The sequence below is a fragment of the Talpa occidentalis genome, unplaced genomic scaffold (genome assembly GCF_014898055.3).
Source record: "Talpa occidentalis isolate TD23 unplaced genomic scaffold, MPIMG_talOcc4v2.1 talOcc4.17, whole genome shotgun sequence".
Taxonomy (NCBI): domain Eukaryota; kingdom Metazoa; phylum Chordata; class Mammalia; order Eulipotyphla; family Talpidae; genus Talpa; species Talpa occidentalis.
In genome coordinates this window covers 20,400,550-20,413,818 of record NW_023601754.1, presented here as the reverse complement: position 1 = coordinate 20,413,818, position 13,269 = coordinate 20,400,550, and the positions used below count along the sequence as shown (strand labels likewise).

Here is a 13,269-nt window from a genome sequence, read left to right as displayed (position 1 = left end):
AAATTCAAAAGCTTATTGTCAACTCTGCACACCAAAAAGCAGAGTCCTGCTTGCAAGAACTGTTTTGGTTCCCCACATTTCCAGTTGATCCAGTTACCTTCTGCTGACTCATGCTCTACCCACATTTCAGTTTTCTCCACTGTACACACTTAAGAAAAGCAGCAAACACAGTTCAAATGGGAAGACAGGGAAATGCAGAAAGGCAAAATGTTGGTAATCCTAGTGAATAATTTTTTAAAACATGTATGGAGCTTAAAAAATACATGAGAGGACCTCCCCTGATGGCGCAGCGGTTAAGCGCTGGGCTGCAAGGCTGCCCGCAGCCTCCGCAGCGCCGGTTCGTTCCCCGGCCGCAGGCGAGGGTCCCACAAAAAAAAAAAATACATGAGAACGTGATGCAGAGTAAACATAATATTTGACAGACAGAGACTTAGTTGCTTTCTGAATGCGACTTTGCAGAAAAATGACTCATTAAACTGCATGAAAAAAGCTGGCAAGTGCCTAGGCTCACCGGCTCCCTATAGCTTGAAGAAATAAGTCACTGACAAGAATCAGTATGATGAGATTTCTGCAACAGAGAAGCACTCACTAATCATCACTTAATAATCATGGGGAGGGCCTCCCCTGGTGGCGCAGCGGTTGAGCGCTGGGTTGCGAGGCTGCCTGCAGCCTCTGCAGCACCAGTTCGATCCCTGGCCACCGGCGAGGATCCCGCAAAAAAAAAAAAAAAAAAAATCATAGGGAGCCTAGAGGAGCCACACATGATGGTGGGCACAGGGGATAGAAATGGTCAGCAGAGCTGTGATCAGCCACACTAATGAGCTGACAGTTTGGTCACTTGCAAGGAACCTACAAGCATGTGACTTAAACATAAGCAGCAACAGAGTATCATACAAATGGCAAATAAGATGGCAACCGCCTTGTGCTGTGCAGGGAGGGCGGGGTAACACACCCATAATTCTGGGTAAAACATTTCTGGAAGGCTTTCTGGCAATAAATACCAAGAAAACACACACACACAAACATGAATATATACACATAAATATTACTTAAAAACTTCATGTAGGGCCTCCCCTGGTGGCGCAGGTGGTTGAGCACAGTGCTCAACCTATACCCCACCCAGTTCTTGTATAAATAAATAAATAAATCTTTAAAAAAAAAAAAAAAAACTTCATGTAGTAGTTACATATACTTGCAGAAGTCCACAAAGAAACTGTATATCAGGCCTTCCCTGGTGGTGCAGCGGTTGAGCTCTGGGCTGCAAAGCTCTGCAGCGTCAGTTCGATCCCTGGCCACTGGCGAGGGTCCCACATGGCACGCAGACCTCTCCTGCCACCCGCTGCTCCCCTCAGCAGTGCATTTCATCACTCTGCCTGTTCTGTTCCCCGCTCTGGTGAATTCTCTCACCCTCCCGAGCTTCTGACTGTATCCAGTGCTTGTATAAATAAATAAATAAATCTTTTTTTTAAAAAAAAGGAAGAAAAGAAACTATCAACAGCAATGGCAAAAATAAGCAGAGTCCCAAAGTGATTTAAAATGATTGTCTTAAATAATTCCCTGTAAGCACAGACCTTCTTATCATCTCCAGCACTGGGGAAACACACTCATGTCACTCAACCACCATGCCAAGCACCAGGAGGGAAAGGTAGAAGTGAAAAGGAAGAAAGGAAGGAAGGTGATGCAGATGTGAAAAAAAGGGCACCTCAGACTGGTGCTCCTTAGAGTCCCCACTGCAGATAAAGATCTTCAGGCCTAGATAAAAACCTCAAAATCTACTCAGGAGAAAACATCCCAGCAATACCAAATGCTGGTGAGGAGGGAGAACAAATGAGCTCTCTCTGAGGCGGCCACCGGTGCAGAATGGCACAGTCACTTTGGAAAAGAAATTCCAACTTACTTATGAAGGTATTCAGCATACGACCCGGGAATCCCTCTCCTAGGTACCTGCCCACTAGATGAAGTCCCATGTACACAAAAAAAAACCTGATTTTTTTGTTTACTGCAGCTCTAGTCATAAATGCCCCAACCTGGAAACAACCAAATGTTCCAAGAGGTAAATGTGGTACATCAAATTCTACTCAGTGATTCTAAAAGCACCACGCAAAATGAAAGAATACAAACGTATTCAAAGGTTACATGTTGTATGACTGCATTTATACAACATTCTAGGGCAAAACTATCAAGACAGAAAACAGATGTGTGTTTGTCAAGGTGTGGGGAACTCTTGAGGGGTGATGAAAATATTCAAACACAGAGGAAACTTGTTGGGGAAACGATAACCTTCCTAACTGCCAAAGAAACACACAGCCACTAAAAAATTAATGTTTTCCGTCCAAGCATGGGAATAGACAACAACAACAAAAAAAATCACAAGACACGTGAAGGGGAAATCAACAGTAACGCAAAGAGTCAGAATTTTAAATGAAGGGGAAATAAAATAAATTGATGGTGAACAACAAACAGAACAAACACAGTAAACAGAAGAGAACTTTAAAAACAATTCTGATGTTTGACAAAAGTGGACCTACTGGAAAACAAGTGTCCACAGAAAAAATAAATTTAAAACCGCAACAGAATTGGTAAGAGCAGAAGGCAATGGAGCAATGGTTTGAGAGTGCCAAGATTATAGTAATATGTTCCTAGAATTCTAGAGTATTTTGTTTTCATATGATTCTATTCTGAAGGTAAGATTATTACTCAAATGCAAAGGAAAAATAACATTCTGACACCCATATCCTATTCTGGCATTGGGGGAAGGTGCCTTAGAATTCTAGAAAATGACTTCAAGAGACAAACAAGATCTAGAAACCACTGATGTGATAGTTGTGACGACTACTGAAAATACTGACAATCACCAAACTGGAACCATGTTGCTTCATTTAATAGCAGATATAATATAGGGAAAGATAACCATTTTATCTTTGCTTATGAATGATAAACAATTTAGAATGTGGGATGATATGTAAGAATGAGAACGAGAATGTTCTACAAGATTATTAGGCTATTTTGTTTGGCAAATTTTCTTCCCAAAAAATTGAAAATAAAAATGAAATGCTCACTTAAATCACATTTCTAAGCACACTTTCTTTTTGAGCTCATACACAGTCTTTTATAAAGAAAAACCTGGTTAATCCAAGTAAAAGAACTAAAATTTCAAATGATTTAATAAAATCATGTCATTGAAGAAAGAGGAAATGTGACCCCAAACCACTGACACACCCAGCCAGCTAGGAGCAAACTCATGACCAAGAATTGAAGTGCTCAGAAAGACTCCAGGGAAATCTTTTTTCTTCTATTATTTGATGTTACTATTTTCATGTATTCTTTGAAAAATTGGAGACTTCAATGTGCTGGGTTTTCTTGTTGTTTGTTTTTGTAGAACTGGGGTATAGGCCAGAGGTATGGAGGGTTAAAGGATTTACCAGAGAGAGAGGCAGGAGCAAAATAGGCAGGACAGGAGAGGTCTGCTGGGCCACGTGTGGGTTAGTTAGCTCTCTGACAGGGGATCGAACTCAGGCCATAGCAGTGATAGCACTAAGACTACACCCGTAGGCCCCCAGGGAGGCTCCTTATATGCTTTTATTACAACTTCATGTCAAATATTTCTCCACAAATATACATCTCTAATGTGATTATTAAATTTAATGGAGTTAAAGTAAGGAGAACTTGATGTACAGATAGGAGAAATCTGTTAAAATAAAAAAATATATTCTTTGGGTAAAAAAAGGGAGGAAGACAGAAATATCTACATGTGTTTGCATAGAGAGATACTGAAAAGGGACTCAAGATGGGAGGAAAACAGTTAGGCTATGGGGAGACTCAACAGAGGTGTTGGAATAAGGAATAAGATTTCTCAATGTCCATCTTTTCAGTTTTTAGTTCTGAACTGTATGACTACCTTCTTCGTTCAAAAAAATAACCTGTTAAAAATCAATGCAAGCAATAGAAATCCTTCTAACTACTGAATATACCCAGTTTGCACCTTTGTTAGTTTTAAGATTTCACTGACAACAGATTAGGACTTGATGACACCATTTAATCCAAAAGGACACCATAAATAACTGCTAACCATCAGCTATGCAACACTGACTATCATTTCACACTTGACAAATGGCTAGTAGAGCTGCTTTGAACTCCCAACTAATTTCCTTAATACCGGCTCACAGTGAACAATTCCATTGAAACAAACAGCGGATTATAGCACCCCCATGCCATTATCAGACCTTGCCTCAATCTTTAAAAAGCAAAAGTTTTTGAAAAGTGAGCAGTTGTACTTCATGTTTGAAAAAAAAAGTCATCTCAATTTTGACACTGAGAAGCCAGATGACTGCTAAAACAATCTGGTATCAAGGACTATGACACCTGTAAGGGGCTGTTTTTGTTAGGATGTCTATTACTTATACTCACACAGCAATTCAAAGGTAGTGTGGTGACTGACGATAAAGGAAGGCCTAGTAAATGGAGAATTCATTTTCCAGTCACTGAGGGCCTCCTACAAGGAAAGGCTTAAGAATAAAAAGGGAGGGCCTCCCCGGTGGCGCAGCGGTTGAGCGCTGGGTTGCGAAGCTGCCCGCGGCCTCTGCGGCGCCGGTTCGATCCCCGGCTGCTCCCCGGCCACTGGAGGAGGGTCCCACATGGCGCGCAGACCTTTCCTGCCGCCCGCTGCTCCCCTCAGCAGTGTACTTCGGTCCTTCTGCCTGCTCTGCTCCCCACTCTAGCTCTGGTGAATTCCCTCACCCTCCCGCGCTTCTGACTGTACCCAGTGCTTGTATAAATAAATAAATAAATCTTTTCAAAAAAGAAAGAAAGAAAGAAATATCTTGTAAAGTCTGTTTTTAGGTAGAAAAATATTATAGGTATATAGGTTAAAAAAAAAAAAAAGGGATGAAAATGATTCTGTGCCAGATTTCCCAGGATTTACAATCTAGGGGAGAAAATGCCACTGGCTATTATATGAATTGATTTGTCCTATACGGGCAAAGTGAGAGAAAACCTAGAAAAATCGAGTTTGTGGGGGAATTGAAGAGCAGGAACAAGTGCATTCTTCCTGTGTTTCCATAGCCTGCGCAGGACTTAGTGCATCAGGGTACTTACTGATGCTCACAAGGGGGTGACATGAGGAAAAGCAAAAGAAGGGGCCCGTGGGCCCTGTGAGCCACAAGCCACTACAGAAATGTTTATGCTGTCAGTAAAACTAACTCTTCTAACCACTGCATCAAATACTCAAAGGCAAATGTTGGGAGTTCCCTAGGTCTTAAGCAAACACAGTTAGATAAATGGCAGAGAGAATTAATGCAACATCAAATGTTCCTGTTAGCCAGCTGCTACAATGCCCCAAAGAAGGCTGGGGCTCTGAGGAAGACTCTTCTCCATACCACCAGGAACAAAGTCTAGCCTCCCCTCACTACCAACCCAGCCCACCTCAGGCTTTGACACTCACTGTTCACGGCCTCATCATTTGCTGACCCTTTCTAGTGAAGACATAAAACAAATTACAAGAAACACTTCAGGAAAGGGGGCTGTGCCCACAACACAGTTAGGAGGGAAACACACGAGTCCCTGGCATGAACACTGGAGGAAACTAGAGGTTATCAGAGGGCCTCGGGGATGTGGTGAGCAAAACTAGAACTGACAGCCTTCTCACAAACAGAAAAGCAAAGCAGAAGTCCCAGCCCAAGAAAGGTGAGGAGCAAAGAGGTTTCCTGGTCCCCTGCAGGTCCACAGTTGTACAGCGCGCTAAGGCAGCCACAACAGACCAGCTTTCTGCAAGAGGGTGCCTTCCAAGGAGCAATCCACCATCTGGCACCAGGGGGCGCTAGCACACCACAGATGTCACTGCAGCCCAAACTCCCAAACCTCACTGCTAGCAAGGCATTTCAAACTGTAGGGTACCCCCAAATCATGTACTATGCCTCCAAAAGGCTCATGAAAACAGGAGATCAGTCTCTGATCACAAAGGCAGTTATCAATAAACATGCCGCTGACAGTTTCTGAGACAGGCAGGCAACTCTGACCCCAGCTCCTGGAACAACCTCCCATGAACTCAGTGTGCAGGACAGAACTAAGTCACAACTAACAAGCCGCTGAGGACAGCAGTTTTCTCCACCCCCATTTCCCAATGACTATAAGTTGAATTTGAGAGACAGGAGGAAACAAAAGAGCAATAAACTTTTTCAAGTGATAAAAGCCTTGATTTTATCTATAGAAGGAAAGCATGATGGAGGAGACAAGCTCCAAAGTTCTTCCCAGAGCTCCAAGGATCTCCCAGGTCTGACAAGGACCAAGAACACAGGTTTGGAAATGTCCTCAGATGGATACAGACAACTAAAACTGTACGGGGCTTGGGCCTCCCTGGTGGCGCAGCGGTTGAGCGCTGGGTTGTGAAGCTGCCTGCAGCCTCTGCAGCGCCAGTTCAATCCCCGGCCGCCGGGCGAGGGTCCCACATGGCGCGCAGACCTCTCCTGCCGCCCGCTGCTCCCCTCAGCAGTGTACTTTGTCACTCTGCCTATTGTACTCTCCGCCCTGGCTCTGGTGAATTCTCACCCTCCCATGCCTCTGACTGTACCCAGTGCTTGTATAAATAAATAAATCTTTAAAAAAAAAAAAACTGTACGGGGCTTTTGGGGAGGGTAGGGAGAGAGGAATGGAAAGTCACTGCTAGGAGATGAGGTTTTCTTTTTTAGAATGCTGAGATGACCTAAAATTGACTGTGTGGGTGGCTGTGTTAGGGGGAAAGGATGTTCTGAGCTAATCCCATGCAGGCTTTGTGGACCCCACTCCCACTCCAGACCAAAGCCATCAAGACATTGGGAAAGACAAATCCCGTCACCACCAAAGGGAAGGTGGCTGCGACCTGAGGGTGGAGTTAAGCAGCCAGGTTTGGTATAAAAACCAAACACATGGGCCTTGGGTTGCTTTCTTGCTCGCCTCCTGGCTTCACAGCTCCTGGCTCGCGGCCAGCTCTCAGAGTGCCATTAGGGATTCCAGATCGGCCGATCGGGTAGGACACATTTAAAACTTTGTCTCCCACTTTTCTCCCTGAGTTGTACATTTTCTCATTTGCCCTTCCCTTGTAAATAAACCTTTTATTAACCTTTCGCGTGTGCCTGCAGTAGAGCACTGATAGTCCTTTTAAGCGCATGGTGAGGACCCACAGTCAGGCACCCCGTTTTGTATCGTGGCTGCCCTATAACAGCTGCACAAACGTAAATACACTAAAAACCACTGAGCACACACTTATTTAAGTGGGTGAATTCTATGGCATGTAAATATATCCAAGTTTAAAAAAAAAAGTGGTTGGGTAAAAAGTACATCTTTATCAAAATACACAGCTAACAGCCCCACAGGGATGGGCCAGAGACCAGGTACAATGCACACTCAACCTGATGAGTAGAGAGGCTGACCCTGTCAGTCACTGCACAGCAGGAATTCCAGGGATTTAACAATGTGTATTGAGTACCCACCACCCACAATGAACTGCGAATTATAAGAATGAACTCCAAAGAAAACTGACAGGGGTTCAGGACATCAGGACATCTACATTTTGGTCATAGTGCAAATGCACTGCAAGTTGCCATGAGTGTTAAAATGGGAAAGCAGAAGAGGAGGAAGAAAGTCTTCATCCGCCCCTAAGTGGGTTATAAAAGAATTCTGCTTTATTTTCTTGGGCAGAGGGGACAAACTGTGTACAAAGCCATACCTACTGGCAGCCTCCCTCTTTTTAAGATTCAAAAGTATTGTAATGTAGTGCCTGGTTTCGGGGTTTGTGTTTTATTCTATTAAAGTTCTATCAAAAGACAACCTGTCAATTTTCAAAGCAAGATTTTTACTATGTTGGTTATATATTTAGTGTTTTAATGAATTGTAAGGTAAAGCTTGTTTCCAAAGACAGTACCTCCAAGTTAGAAAACATGATTCCTTTAACAGAAAGCCACTTTTACCAACTTTACAGTCCGGTGTCTACATTACATTATAGGGTAGAAGTTACATTTTAACCTGCTTTGTTCTGAATTAGTATTAGGCAGCAAGATAACAGAGAGCTCTCACTATACAGCAACTGCCTACAGAGACTTTTTATCACATGGAACAAAGTTGATAAATCAGGGAGGAAATCCAGTGCACATGATCTGGGATAGCTGTAGAGGAAGTTCAAGATTCCACCTATTATTATACTAATTACAATCAGGTTGTAATCAGGTGCTAATCTTAAGAGAGGAAAGAAGGGGAAAAGAAGAGAGATACACCAATAAAAAAGAAACTAACAGAAGTAGCTCTGTCTTTGCTGGGGCCATGGGGTGAATGTAGGGGACACAAGGAAACTTTTGAAAATGGAAATGATGTCTTGACATGGAGGTGGTTACACATACATATACCTTCGCTAAAGTTCAATGAACTAAACTGTAAATGGGCAAAATTTACTGAATGTATGTTTATGCCTCCATAAAGTTGATTTAAAAAAAAAAAAAACAGAAACCAAGTTAAACTCATCTTTATATTATCCGCAGATAATGAATACTACCAAACAGGGGTTCAAAACAGCTGTTGAACAAATGAATTCAGGAAGAGGAAAATGAAAAGAAAAAAAACCACAACAGGGGCCTCCCTGGTGGCACAGGGATTGAAGACAGCACTACCAAGCTGTCACCAGCCACTGCGCACAAGTTTGATACCCAGCCAGCCAGAGAGAAATCCACATGGCACAGCAGACCTCGCCTGTCTCGCCCGCTGCAGTGTATTTCAGTAGATCTGCCTGGTCTGCTCCCCACTCTCTCTTGGTGAGTCCTCTCACCCTCCCCGCACCTCTGGTCTACACCCTAGTTCTTGTATGAATAAATAAATCTTTAAAAAAAACCCACAACAAATAAAATATGACGGGACAAGAATGTTAACTTCTCTATTCATCACAACAAAAGGTCACCCCTCCAAGGTGGTGGTGGGCTAACATTTTAACTTTGCCATTCCAATTGGTTTTCTTCTGTTTTTATTATGACCAGAGATGTTCTACCAGGATCACATCTTTCATGTTTTAAATGTAAACATTATAATTAAGACATAACCTTTAATCTTTGTAACAGTTAAGTATAACCAAGACAATTAGGTTAAGCTTTGCAGTAAACTTAATACTGGTGTATTTGGGCCCAGCAGAAAATCATTCACAGTCACCATATTCCAAGCTAACAGAAAATTGGCTTTCAAAATTTTAAATATAGAAGGAAAAGAAAGATAGGGTGAATGTGATCAGAAAGTATCAAGGCTCAGGGCAGGTCAACCATTTTTTTTTTTTTAAGATTTATTTATTTATACAAGAACCAGGGTACAGGCCAGATGCGTGAGAGGGTGAGAGGATTCACCAGAGACAGAGGGGGGCACAGAGCAGGCAGACTGACGAAATACACTGCTGAGGGGAGCAGCAGGCGTGACAGGAGAGGTCGGCTGGGCCTTGTGGGACCCTTGCCGGCCAGCCGGGATCGAACCCGCACTGCAGAGGCTGTGGACAGTTTCACAGCGTAGCGTGGTGCTCAATCACCTGCGCCACCAGGAGGCCCTGGATCAACCTTTTAAAAATCCATTTTTAATGAGCAGAAGAGCTAAAAAGAAACTTCTCCAAAGAGGAAATGCAAATGGCCAACAGGCATATAAAAAAATGTTCAACATCACTTGTAATCAGAGAATGCAAATCAAAAATGAGATACCATCTTATACCAGCGAGAATGGCACATACTAAAAAAAAACTAGCAGCAACAAATGTTGGTGAGGATGTAGAGAAAAAGGAACTGTCCTGCACTGCTGATGGGAGCGCAAACTGGTGCAACCACTATGGAAAGCTGAGGGGAGGTTCCTCAACCTACTAAAAATGGAGCTTCCACATGATCCAGCAATTCCACTCCTAGGTATCTACCCAAAGGACACAAAAACATTAATCCAAAAGGACACCTGCACCCCTATGCTTATTGCAGCACTATTTACAACAGCTAAGCTATGGAAACAACTCAAATGCCCAAAAATAGATGACTGGGGGCCTCCCCGGTGGCGCAGCAGTTGAGCACTGGGTTGCGAAGCTGCCCGCAGCCTATGCAGCGCTGGTTCGATCCCTGGCCGCCGGGCGAGGGTCCCACATGGCGCGCAGACCTCTCCTGCCGTCCGCCAGCCACTCAGCAGTGTACTTGTCACTCTGCCTGTCTACTCTCCGCTCCGGCTCTGGTGAATTCTCTCACCCTCCCGTGCCTCTGTCTGTACCCAGTGTTTGCATAAATAAATAAATAAACCTTAAAAAAAAATGACTGTATCAAGAAGATATGGTACATAAACACAATGGAATATTACTCAGCAATCAAAAAAGATAAACTCATGTCATTTGCAGCAATATGAATGGAGCTGGAAGGAAGCATGCTCAGTGAAATAAGCCAGAAAGAAAAAGAAAAATACCAGATGGTCTCATAGGAGGAACGTAGAGGATTCAAATAAGGATCGGGGGAAAAAAGTAACTACAATAAAGTAAAAATCAAAATCAACAGACAATTATAAACCAGAGACATCTGCAGCAGGAAGAAGGGCGTAGGATCCAAACAAGGGTGGGAAGAGCACACGGGACCATGGTGATAGATCACAGGTGAATGGGTGGTGGGAATTTCACAGGGACTAAAACTGAGGTGAAAATACATACATTGTACAAAAATGAAAAATGATGTAAAAAATATACAAAATAGGGCCTCCCCAGTGGCGCAGCGTTTGAGCGCTGGGTTGCGAAGCTGCCCGCAGCCTCTGCAGCACCGGTTTGATCCCCGGCCACTGGGCAAGGGTCCCACATGGCGTGCAGACCTCTCCTGCCGCGCCTGCTGCTCCCCTCAGCAGTGTGCTTCCGTCAGTCTGCCTGCTCTGTCCCTGCTCTGGCTCTGGTGAATTCTCTCACCCTCCCGTGCTTCTGACTGTACCCAGTGCTTGAATGAATGAATGAATGAATGAATGAATGAATGAATGAATGAATAAATAAATATTTTTATTCCTTACCCCACTATCCTTAACCACCAAGTCAGGTACCTGAATCCAGTGGCGTGAAGCAGGTTCTCAACTCTTGTCCCCCCTTATTATTTTTCTTAGACTGTCTTTTTTGACATATTTCACCAACTAAGCATTTGCAGATTCACTATTTAGTCATTTAAAATGATGCAAAATAGGGCCTCCCTGGTGGCGAAAGGAAGCAATCCGCAGCCTCTGCAGCACAAGTTCAATCCCCGGCCAGCCAGGGAGAAACCCACATGGCGCAGCAGACCTCTCCAGTCTCACCCGCTGCTCCCCTCAGCAGTGTATTTCAGTTAGTCTGCCTGTTCTGTTCCCCACTCTGTCTCTGGTGAATCCTCTCACCGCCCCCTCCCCCCACCCCGCATCTCTGGCCTGTACCCCAGTTCTTGTATGCATAAATAAATAAATCTTTAAAAAAAATAAACTGATGCAAAACAAAGATGATACGAAGGGAAATGCAGGTGACAGGTGTAGAATGATCCAGTAGCTTCTTGTAAAACAGCACACACACCTTGACCCAAGAAAGAGCTCTACCACTACAGGCAACTGAGGCCACAAAAAGGCCAACAGAGAGAGGGAGATGGCAAGCAGAGGCCCTTCCCCAGTTATGATCCCAAGTCAGACAGACTCCCTGTGACAATATGAGACAATTATTCACTTTGTAAGAGGGTCCACTGCATGGTGAACAATACCCAGAGCAGATATATTCAAAACTGAGGTACTTTTAGTGCTTTTAAAGGTTTACTGACCATTAATCACTTAAGAGGTTTCTGCAAAGGTAAACCACAAAGTTAAAATGCCGATCAGCATAAAATGCATAATGCAACTAATACAGTCCTCCCCCCTTAACTGTGGGGGGGATACATTCCAAGACGCCCCAGAGGATGCCTGAAAACCACAAATAGCACCAAGCCCTATGTACAATGTGGTTTTTCCTATACATACATACCTATGATAAAGCTAAACTACAGACCACAATTTTAAGGGACTAGGAATAAATAATCAAACAGCTAAAACAAGGTACCGTAATAAAAGTTATGAGATTATGTTCTCTCTTTCAAAATACCTTATTGTAGGTAATGTTTTCAAACTGTGGTTGACCTACATAACTGAAACCCTGGGCAGTAGGGACAACTACAACCTCCCAATTTAATCCAAGGTCTTTTTATACCCTCAAACTAGTGCATCTATCAAGCAGCACCCGTCCCACAAAAATATATGCGCGCGCACACACACTTTTCCAAACATTCTTTCCCTGGCCCCATTTGACTCTACGAGACTTTAATCTGTCCGGGACCATTCTCTCCCTCTGGGGTTGGTACCTACACATTATCCCCTAAACAGCTCACCCACTCTCCAGATGGAACTACATTGACGAATTCCCCATTCACATGTCCCATTTGGTCTGCTCAATTATATTTCATTTCCATTTTTTCAGGCTGCCAAGCCCATAGCACTTCCATTTTTATGTTCTACTTTTTAAGTTAAACTGAAGGCACGAGTCTCCCTGGTTAAGTCTCGGTGCTATCAGGCTACCACCAGCCACTGTGGCCAGAGTTCAATCCCTGGCCAGGAAGCTGACCCACATGGTGCAGCAGACCTCTCCTGTCTCGCCCACTGCTCCCCTCAACAGTGTATTTCAGTTGATCCACCTGTACTGCTCCCCACTCTGCCTCTGGTGAATCCTCTCACCCCCTGCACCTCTGGCCTATACCCCAATTCTTTTGTGCATAAATAAAAATAAATTTTAAAAAAACAAACTGAAGGCACATTTCAGAATGAGTCACATTAATCACCTTGGAACAAGGAGTTGACACATGGTCAACTTCTAGTTCTAAGGTCTAGTCATGTCTGAAAGCTAAACCCTTTAACTGTCATTGTGGGTGTCACTGACTGAACAACTCAGTATCATGTGCTAGTACATCAGGTATTCTAAACATGCATATAGCTGTCCACCCCTGCTCCCAGGACTCCTGCTGACCCACCAAGGCTTAATTCAACATCACCTCCTCAGGGGAAATACTCTGGGCCCCTATATCTATAGCAGTACTGTTCACACCTCACGGTGACTCTCCTTTATGTCTCTGTCTGTAAATGTACCTTGATCTCCTGTGTTTTTCACTTCCCAATCCTGTCCACTCAGGAACAATACTTAGGATCTCATGAATATCTTTGCCTGAGTGATAAAGATAGAAAAATCTGAGGTTCTGCAAATTAGCCCTGTCCAAGATCCCACTAAAGGAAAATGGT

The 13,269-nt window shown here is 43.6% G+C and overlaps 1 protein-coding gene across 1 annotated transcript in view; it reads right to left on the bottom strand.

The window, feature by feature from the left end:
• Positions 1-13,269, bottom strand: part of USP10 (ubiquitin specific peptidase 10) — a 67,969-nt gene that overhangs the window by 40,253 nt on the left and 14,447 nt on the right. The gene's annotated exons all lie outside the window — the stretch shown is intronic.